The sequence below is a fragment of the Beta vulgaris genome, chromosome 9, assembly GCF_026745355.1.
Source record: "Beta vulgaris subsp. vulgaris cultivar EL10 chromosome 9, EL10.2, whole genome shotgun sequence".
NCBI lineage: Eukaryota > Viridiplantae > Streptophyta > Magnoliopsida > Caryophyllales > Amaranthaceae > Beta > Beta vulgaris.
Window position 1 is genome coordinate 46,001,289 of NC_079210.1, and position 11,436 is coordinate 46,012,724.

Genomic DNA, 11,436 nt, shown 5'->3' on the forward strand with positions numbered 1-11,436 from the left:
ATTGTACTCGTTTGTTAATTTACTTTTTTTACAAAATATTTCATTTTACACATTAGTAAAAATTATAATGATTAATAAAGTATTCGTCGAGATGAATGAAACAAGACTCTACTTGAATAATAAATGTAAAACATTTTTTTTGTTAGAGATTTTATGTTAGCAAATTTTTTAAAAATAGGCCAAATTAGTACATATATACGTTCGTATGATGAAAATCACACACACGATAAACAAAAGAACTAGATTATGAATACAAAGACCAATATCAATGAACATGTACCAACAGTGATGCGCATATGTTCATTTGATTGGGTATCCATATACATGTATATGTTTGACTTGTTATCAATATATACGTGCGTACATATGCTCTATGTGCTAGCGTGTGCACCATCTAGGCCATGAAAAAATAGAGAGGAGCATTAATTTACTTAATATATTTTTTAGGGAAATTACAATATCTTTGGTCCTTGGGAGACAGTGAACGCAATATATTCTTCTTATCTTTAAAAATAAGTTTCAGGTCCAATCAGGTGAAAATATAAGGGGAAATCAACACTGATGATGTCCAATAAAGTCTAATGAGTTTTTGGAGTTTTTTTTTAAGGGGAGTAACATGTTACAGTTACACCATAACTTATTGTGTAACATACATAATGACATAAACTACTTCAACAAGAATGACATAAATGTAATGAATATCATATAATTTTGCCATTTATTTCATGCCAATTGAGTTCTTTGTACAAAGAAAGTTATAGTTTGTGAACCGTACACTATAAATTATGGTGTAACAAATGCATCCAAGAATTTATGTAAATTAAATTAATTAAAAAACAATAATCATGAAAGTAATTTATATATGAATTACTAATGAATATGACGAATCATTATGTTATTATTTAGAAATAAACAATAAAAATTTTGTACTTCATAATGGGGAGTGGGTGATGAGCTATAATATATTTTAGAATATGATAAAGTTGTAAGATTCTGTTCTCTTCGGCATAAAACAATTGTGCAACTGAACTGAACTGAATTGAACTGAATTAAATTATAACTAATAATAATAAATAAATTAGGAGTTGAACTGAGATGAACTGAACTTATTGGAATGAACTAAAATGAATTGAACTGATTACAACTAAACTGAAAATAAGCTGGAGAGAATATGTCCTAAGAGAGAAAGGAGGAGGATTTTTTTTTTCTTTGGTCATTATTAATTGTTAATGGAAATTATTGAGAAAAAAATTATACAACGATTTTTATAGAGAGAAAGTTAGAGATGAGATTATTTTTTTTTTTTGCTAATTACCATAAGATAAGGTATTGGGTCAGACGCGTCCAACCATAATATTTGGTCGGACGACTTTCAGTTGGTTTCAATTTTTTTTCAATTGGTTTCAATTTTTTTCAGTTGGTTTCATTTTTTGTTCAGTTGGTTTCAATTTTTTTTCAGTTGGTCCATTATTTCTTTCTATTGGTCCATTATTTGTTTCAGTTGGTCCATTATTTCTTTCAGTTGGTCCATTATTTCTTTCAATTGGTACACATATTACGAAACAAAGTCCAACTGAAACAAACACAATAACTAACTGAAATAAAACAATAACCAATTGAAACAAAAAAATAACCAACTGAAAATGAAAAATAGGAAAAGAATGGAGACTGAGATTAAGAATTTCATGTAGATCTGGTTATCGAGCCGCAACAGTCCCGCTCGACCTCCAGCAACAGCGCGAACCTCCGGCGATGTGAAAGGAAGGGCGATGAACTTCAGCCGACGTAAGGGGAGTAGTGTAGGAGAGAGAAACAGAGGAAAGAACCAAAAGGCTGGAGAGAGAAGATGACGTGAAAGAGGAAAGAGAGAGAGAAAACTCTTTGGGGGTAAATAAAATCTCACGGCTGAATGAAAGAAGTTTGGATTTATTAATATTTTGTTCGTTTGGGTCAGCCCGTCTAACAATAAGTATTTGGGAAGACAGTCTGACCCAATACTTTCAGTTATCATAAATGATGCTCTTAGAATTTAAAACAATCAATTTATTCCCCTAAAAAAAAAGTATCGATTTAGTGGAGCGTGCTTATAACCATTTGGCCAAAAAAGCACGAATTGTTTAATAAAAAATCCAAAGACGGAAGCTTCCAATATGAAAAGATACACTAGTGTAGTAGTGTCTACTGTCTAGTGGTCCTAGTGGACATTGGGGGTGGCAAATTCTGCAAATGCATGATGTCTACCCACAAAAAAAAATGAGGTCGATCAACAACCTAACACTTGTTTTGTGATTTTGATCGAACAATGCAACATAGATTTGGTGTTGCTTGCTTGAATATTAAGATTTAGAAAGTTGTTTTTTCATTGAAATTCCATTTTCTAGGAAGTAACAAAAATTATTCAGTTTATCATGGTAAATTTAGGTCTTGTACGCGGGTATATAACCTCCTTGACTGGATGACAGACAAGCTCATCTCACACATGTCGGCCTACGATATGGTTGATGCCACTGCTCTGTCGGATCATAACAACCTGAACCAACAAGGTTCAACTTGTCGGCTTCACCCGTATACTAGGAAATGACGCACACATGTATGAAGCAAATCCCGTTAAGGAAATCGACCTACTGTTTACAACCTAGAAATAGACCACTTGTAAAATTTTCAAGTTACATTTATCCTAATCCTACTTACCTTATCTGCACATTATTTTGATGAACCTTATCTTACTTAGACATCAAAGTGGGTTTCATCGACAATCCTCCAAGGTCAATTACCCTTGTTACTTGCATAGGTATACCGGCAATCCTAACACCGGCAACACCCCAACAACGCCAAGCCTTGTCATCCCTCTAACAGTCGTCAACCCTTGACGTCCTTGTTTCACGACCGAAACATATCCTCCTAAAGTAATTTCCTCCATTTTAGAAAAAAAAAATTAACATATATTATATTTTCACCAACCAAATAACCTTATTTTATTTTACTTTTCAAAAATTTTCCCTTGACTCGGTTTAAAAAAAGGCTCAAACACTTTGAAAAGGCTCTAGACGACAAGTCCTGGAAATGTCAAATAAGGTCCATAGGCCCACGAAGTCGGCAAGATGACACGAATGGATTAGTCCTACGTTAGAGGACAAAGGTGATAGAATAATTCTTTCATCATCTTTCATAACCATCAGTTTCCTATGTATATTATGGTCACACACATCATACTTTAGTCCTTTTTCTCACACGTTCATTTAAGACAAATCAAACATTTCTCTTTTATTATCGATATATTTTCCTACATTTCTACATTTTTTTTGTCAATTCATCACATAATTGTTACTTCTATATGTCAAATTTTTTGAAATTTGAGTGGGTGAGGTATTTCTCTATGTCACTTTTTAATATTTAACAATTATGGATGTGCTTTACAAAACTAGCGATGCTAGTAGTTGTTAGATGTTGCAGTAAATGTATTTATTGGGATAAATGCTAGCTATTTACTAGTAGGTGTTAGTAATTAGCATATAAAGTAGTTGTTTAATTAGAAGTATTTGACAAAAGTAGCTATTAAAATTATTGAAGATAATAAATGACATTTATTCAAATATGAAATGAACAACATAGTTAGTTCAATAGTTAAATTCAATATTTACTAGTTGCAAATATACACGATGCGTGCATCGATAATTTTATATAGTTAATTAGTGATATACAAATGGACATGTTTTTTTATCTAATATTTGATAGTGATATAAATTATTGAGGTTCTTTTGTACATGTTATTATCTTTTTAAATTAAATGTGAATGATTTTTAACTGTTCAATACCGTCACTGTAAAATTTGGTCGAAGATTTAATAATTTTCTCTTCAGCGACTTTAGTATAGTTCTTTAACAATTATAGATGTTAATAAACCATATTGTTTGAACTTTGTAAATATGAAATATTATGTTATCACGATATGTTGTTAACTTTTTTGGTTGAAGATTCTAATTGATTTCGTGAATTGATTGTGTCAATCTAGTTTGTTAAGTTATTAATGGTATTGCATATTCCATTCATATGGCAAGTTTTATTGATTCTTTTTTTTTCAATGTTTTATAAAAAAAATATTATTTTAAATTATTAAAGGGTATTTTAGTCACTTCAAAAGAGGACACCACACCTCCTCCCTTGTCTTATATAATAGAGATTTTTCAAAGAATTCACACAGAAAAAAGAGTTATACAACTTTTTAACTACTCAAAGAAATGTATAAATTTAAGATAATATTCAACCATTAAAAAATTTATATTACATATTTTAACTAAAATGCTTATGGAAGTGGAGTATAATATAGTCTGAAACATTAATTATTTCTTCTCTTTAAAATAAATGTCTAAATCACATCACTGCTATTGTAAAGGAAAAATAATGAATTGCCATAAAATCAAGCAATTGATAACAGAAAAGGGAAAAAAAATTAAAAACATTGGTTACCGATTTCACCTTATGCTATTATATAATGTTTATTCACTAGACCGCTACCTATAAATTTCAAACATTACTTGTATTATGTTTTACAACCACTACCCATAATATGTGAGTACTAGCCTTATATTGAACGCGATGCGTACGTTAATTTTAAAATAATGTCTTATTATCCCAACTAACACAAACGACCACTATGAGCCTTAAATAAATAAAATGACAAATTATCCTAATCGACACATAAGACAATTATAAAAGGCAAAAAATGAAAAAAAAAAAAAATGAGATTGTCCTCCTTTTTTTGGGGTATGTTTATGTTAATGTATGTTCTTTGAAATTGTGATTGTAATTGGAAGTTTTAGTTAGAAAGAAACTCTGTAAGTTCTTACTTTTTAATTGTTTGAAATTGGCTTATATAATAGATATGTATATATATATATATATATATACATATATATATACATATACATATATATATACATATACATATATACATATACATATATATATATACATATATATATACATATACATATATATATACATATATACATATACATATATACATATATACATATACATATATATATATACATATACATATATATATATATATATATATATACATATATATGTATATATATATATACATATATATATATATGTATATGTACATATATATATATATATGTACATATATATATATATATGTATATATATATATATTTTTTTTTAAACAGAAAACAACCACTAGGGAGGATCCCAGGAGATGGGCCACCCTAAAGCATCCTTTCGGATGATTACAGAGAAATTGAGATCAGGAGACTCAAACCAATAAGTTAAATTAGAACAAACATGACCACGATGAGCCATCCAATCTGCTGCAGCATTCCCTTCCCGAACTCCATGGTTGATACTAACCTCCGCAAAATTCTTCAAATCTTCCCTGCATCCATAATAAGAGAATGAATAGACCAAGGAATTTTCCAAACACGCTTATAGCTTGAATCACACTAAGATTGTCCCCTTCACCACCAGCTTATTAATTCCCTAGCATACGAGCACCAATAATGCCTTCTGAGAGCCCAAGCTTCAGCCACCAAAATAGAAGAGTCAGCACTTAAAGATCTAGCACCACAAAGCTTGACCACGCCTTCTTCATTTCTAATAACAAAACCTAAGGCCGCTGAGCCATCTTTCAACTTTGACCCATCAAAATTGAGCTTAAAAAATCCTACCGGGGGGCAACCCAAGTAACATTCATCCTTGGAAGCTTATTGGACCTACGAAGCAAACCACTAGCAGGGTGCGAAGGATCCACCACTAGAGGGTCATCCCCACACCAATCCACAAATTTTTTGATCATCCAGCAAATTTTAACAATCGGAAAAGCCTCATCTCTAAAGGAGATACCATTCCTCGCATACCAGATAAACCACCAAGTTGTGGCAATCTTCGCTAACTCAGTCAAAGACCTACTCTTAGTTAAAGCACAAAACCAATCGATGAAAGCAAGGCCCTCTGGATTACCAGGAAGAGAAGGCCAACCAAACCTGGTCCCTAACATATCAAAAACATCAATACAAAAGGAACACTCCACAAAAAGATGAAGAAGATGTTCCGAAGGGTGATTACAAAAAACGCACTCAAGAGGAAGGGAGACATGACTCACCTCCAGCCTCTTTTTGGTAGGAAGCCCGTTATTACAGATTTTCCAAAGGAAGAACTTAATCTTAGGAGGAACCTGGAGACTCCAAATCCAAAAGAAAGAAACACTAGGCAAAGAACCATGAACCTCAGACCCTGAACCTTGAATTAACTGGACACCCGATTTTACGGAATAACACCCATCAGGCGAAAGAGCCCACACACACTTGTCCTCCAAAGGATGCTTAGGAATGAAGATGCTGCAGATGGCGAGACAAACCTCCTTCGTGACAAACTCCCTAAGCCTCTCTGCATCCCATTGACAACCCTGGGTGAAAAAACTCTCAACAACCAAGGACTCAGAACCCCTGAGGACCGGACAAACTGAGCAAATGGGATACTGAAACACCCAATTGTCGAACCAAAAAGAGATCTTATCCCCCTACCCACAACCCACCGCATACCAGGCTTAAACTTATTCCTTAAAGACATGAGTTTACGCCACTGCCACGAAACATTAGCTTTAACCCTATAGTCAAACAAGCCATCAGTTTTCATATACTTTTTAGACACCAAATTAACCCATAAGTTGTCAGGACAAACTAAGATTTTCCATAGTAATTTAAACTGTAAGGCCATATTCATTACTTTGGCCTTTCTCAAACCAAGACCCCCATTCTTCTTTGGTTTGCAGATTCTATCCCAACCTATAAGATTAGGGGATTTAGATTCTGAAGATTTATTCCAGAAAAAATTACGGTAGCTCTTGTCGAGAGATTCCACTATATGAGATGGCAATAAGAAGCATTGCATTTGATAATTAGCCTTGGTTGCTAAATTAGATTGAATGAGGACCGTACGACCAGCTTGGGAAAGGGAGTTAGCTTTCCACTTGGAGAGCTGACCTTGAACCTTTTCCTGAATATCCCTAAAGTGTTATTAGTAACCTTACTATCAATAATAGGGCAACCCAAATACTTACCCAAAGAACAAGCTTCACCCATACGCAGAATAGAGGCAAAGGAAGTAGCAAGAATAGGATCAGTGTTAGGAGAACACTGATATGCTGACTTATTATAATTAACTAATTGACCAGACATCCTACAATAATTATCCAGAATTCCCCTGATTACAGTACAACTATCGACAGAAGCTTTAGCAAAAATCATAGTGTCATCTGCAAATGTTAGGAACGGAATTTTAACACGAGAGTGACCCAAAGATACACCAACTAACTTAGCCCCCTCTCTGCTGGCTGAATGAAGCTGCCTAGCAAGAATTTCAGCACACAAAATGAATATATAAGGAGAAAGAGGATCTCCCTGCGGGATCCCCCTAGAAGGATAGAACACATTACCAAGGATTCCATTAACTAAAACAGAGAATGAAACTGAGGAGATACATTCCTCATCCAGCCAACCCATCGCTCACAAAAACCTAATTTCTTAAAAACTGCAAAGATAAAGTTCCACTCTAAACGATCATAAGCTTTTTCCATATCTAGCTTAATAGCTAACCACCCTTGATTCCCTGATTTCTTTTTGAAAGAATGAAAGACTTCGTGCGCTATCAACACATTATCTTGAATGAGTCGTTCAGGGACAAAAGCACCCTGCAAGGGGTGAATAATTTTACCGAGCACATTCTTCAATCTAGAAGCCATTATCTTTGCAATAACTTTATAGATAGTAGAACAAAGACTAATAGGCCGAAACTGATTCGGGTTAGAAGGAGATTCCACTTTAGGAATTAAAGTGATAAATGTATGATTGACTTCTTTTAACAGAGTTCCTGAAAAGAAAAAATCTCTTACTGGCATGACAGACCGAATTACCTACTAACGACCAATATTTTTGGAAAAAATAAGGTGGGAAACCATCTGGGCCTGGCGCTATGTCCGGAGCTAACTCAAAAACAGCGTTCTTAATTTCGTCAACACTAACCTCGGAACACAGAAGCATATTATCCTCCTCTGAAATGATACTTTCTAATAGAGAGAAATCTAAGTTTTCATAAAAAAAAACACTCTTGGTTGGCCGTAAATCGTTGAACAAAAGAATTCGTAAAACAATTTTCAACTTCCTTTGGATCTGCTAATACAACACCAGCATCATCCTCAATGGATGATATAAAATTTCGATTTCTTCTAATGGACGCACAGGCATGAAAATACTTAGTATTGGAATCACTAAGCTTTAGATGATTTGATTTTGCTTTAGTCTTCCAGTATAATTCTTGGAATCCTAACAACCTAACCTGTTTCAAAAGAAACTTATCTAACTTTGCAGCAAGAAAAGGGCAGCTGGGATTAGCCAGAAGGTTTTCTTGAATACACTTTAGTTTGCTTTCAACCACTTTTAATTGACGAAGAACATTACCAAATCTGGTGGTAGCCCAATTCTTAGTTTTTCTTTTAGTAACTTACACTTTTTCGTGAAACAAAACATATAAGATCCATGAATCTAGTTGACCAAGCCTTCTTAATAATCACTTCAAAATCTTTACGAGTAGTCCAAGCTTTATCAAATCTAAAGGGGGGGGGGAGATTTCCTACCTTGAAGAATATCGAGTTTAACAGATACTTGACAATGATCTGAGGATGTAAACACATGATGTTGAACTTTCACATTAGGGAATAAATTTAAGAAATCTATATTGGCTACTCCTTTATCTAATCTTTCTAGGATATTATTAGGCCCACTTCTTTTGTTTTCCAAGTAAAACCTTGACCTAGGAATGGTAATTCAATACATTCTACTTCTGAAAAAAGTCTATTCATATAGTTTAACCTTGCGAATGAAATAGTTGCACCTCCTACTTTATCACTACTAAAACTTAATTCATTGAAGTCACCAAATACTAGATAAGGCCCTGAAATGCGAAGAATCGTACTAATTAACTCTTCCCAAAATTGTAACTTGAGATTATTATTTGGAGGAGCATAAATAAAAATAAGCTTAAAGGAAATATTCATTGCCAATACATTTATATTACAAACCATAAACCGGTCCAAAAAATCCACATGCCACCTGCCATTCCAAAAGAAGGGAGGAAGTCATGATGGTGAAACCCACAAAACCTAGTAAAAGCCTCCGTAGGGGGAGAAGAGGTTTTGGTTTCACAAAGCATCATGACTAGAACATTATTAAGATTACAAAAAACTTTAACTTCCTCCATAAGAAGAGGTCTTTTATATCCTCTAGCATTCCAAAAACTAATATCCATAACATGGCAGTGGATAAGAAAAAGACCAGACTAGGTCCTTCCCCTCTTCAGGTTTGCTGTAGATGATTCTTCATCAGTCCATCTTCCTTCTCTTTGCTGAACTAGAAGCTGACATGAAGTCCTTGTTGCTAGCCCCTTCAACCCCATCCTCATCTGCTTAATGATTGAGGTCTCAGAATGGAGAGAGTGAAAAGAGCATCAGGCTGCGAAATAGCCCCAGCATGAACAGTTTCTTCCAGGATATAAGTGTCCTAACAATACCAGAAGGACACCTTCCTCAGCATATAAATCATTCTCATCATCCATGAAACCATCAGCATCAGAGATAAAGCCACAATCTAACAGCTCGGTAGGGTAGATTACCCTCAAAGGAACTGGGGACTTAATAGAATCATCATGGACTAAGGGAGGGAGGAGGGTCATAGCAGCAGAAGACACCATGGCAACATTCTCATTCTGATTACCAGCATTACTGACTAGACAGTTTGAGAAAGGAGGGATATTAGAAGGCAACACAGACTCACAGTCATCATCAGAGGAATCCACTTCTATCACAGGGTGGGCAATCATCACCCCCTTACCTTTCCCAGCCTAAAAAGGCAATGATAAGGCAGCAACTGTAGGATGAGAGTGAACAACAGGTTCTCTAATAGAGATACCAGCACCAGCAGCAAATTTTTTTTCCTGTTGATTTCCAGGGAACTTTTTCTTTGGAACAAACTTTTGGGAGGAGTAGCAGTAGAAGAGAGAGGTCTACAATAGCCTAAACCACTAAAGCTTGCTCAGCATGGTAAGAGGCTTAGCTAGCCTAGTAGCACCTTGAATAAACTCTGCAAGCCATTGCTTTTTTGGATGTTTCATTAACATCCCTTTGACTTCTTTGGGAGGAGGGGACAGAATCAAATCATCAATACTGTGATCATACAACACAAAATGAACAGCCTACAGAAAAGTCCTCATACCATATAACATAACCAATTTCACACACCATCCCTAGTAACTTCAGCATATTCCAACAGGAGTTCAGTAATATCTACCCTAACACATGCTCGGCCAAACCTTATCTTATGCTTTACACTGAACGAGTATCCAATCTAATCAAAGCACCAATATTATTAGCAGCTAACAGGTTAGCTATGGAATCAAAGTTAAGTAATTCAGTAGGAAATCTAGGGATCCTTACCCACAAATCCACATATTTAATTTCTTCCACATAAGGATCAAAATGAGGCTTCCAGGGATAAATGACAAACAACTCACCTTGAACGTGCCAAGGTCTTTCAGACCAAACAAGAAACAAATCACCAGGATTATCAAACTTAATCACAACCCAGTTATTACCCATATCTAGGTACTCAATATCACCCTTACAGAACTGCCAATCAGCTTTTGTTCTAAAATAACAGTCATCAAATCAACAACAGCACCCAACATTTTACCAACTAAACAAGTTTTTGATAAATCATCAATGTCTTGCTTAATTTGAGATAACTCATCTAATATGATAGCTTCAGGGAAAGTTGGGGGACCCGGAGGGTCACTTACTGACAGAAAAGCAGGACTAGAAGCTGGAGCACCACCCAGCTCATCAGGATCCACTACGCCTTCAACAACATTCTGAAACTGACCATTTCCTTCGGAAAGCAAAGCTTCTTTGAACGAGTTCATCCTCACACAAAACCACAACAGAGAAGTTAAGCTATTACCACACTTTTTTGAAGTTAGATAAAGAAAAAACAACAAGACGAAGAACAATTGACAGAGGGAGAAAGAGTGAGTACCACCTAAACCAAAGACTTGGCTTTTATAGACCCAAACTTCTCCGGAAAGCCAAAAAAAAGAGCTATGAATCCTTACCTGAGTAGGGACTTTTCCATTCGCATTAAATGCGAGAGCTAAATTGATGGATAAAAATCCAACATCACCAAGGAATCTAACTGGAAAGATACAAAATTCACCCCGGAAACCCCAAATAATGATGACAATAGAAACAAGGACATTAAGAATAGCATTCAACACACTAGCAGAGAACTGAACCATCACTTCACTCATCTGACAAAACCAACACCTCAGCCCTAATTTGAACTTAAAACCCCTAAAAATGAG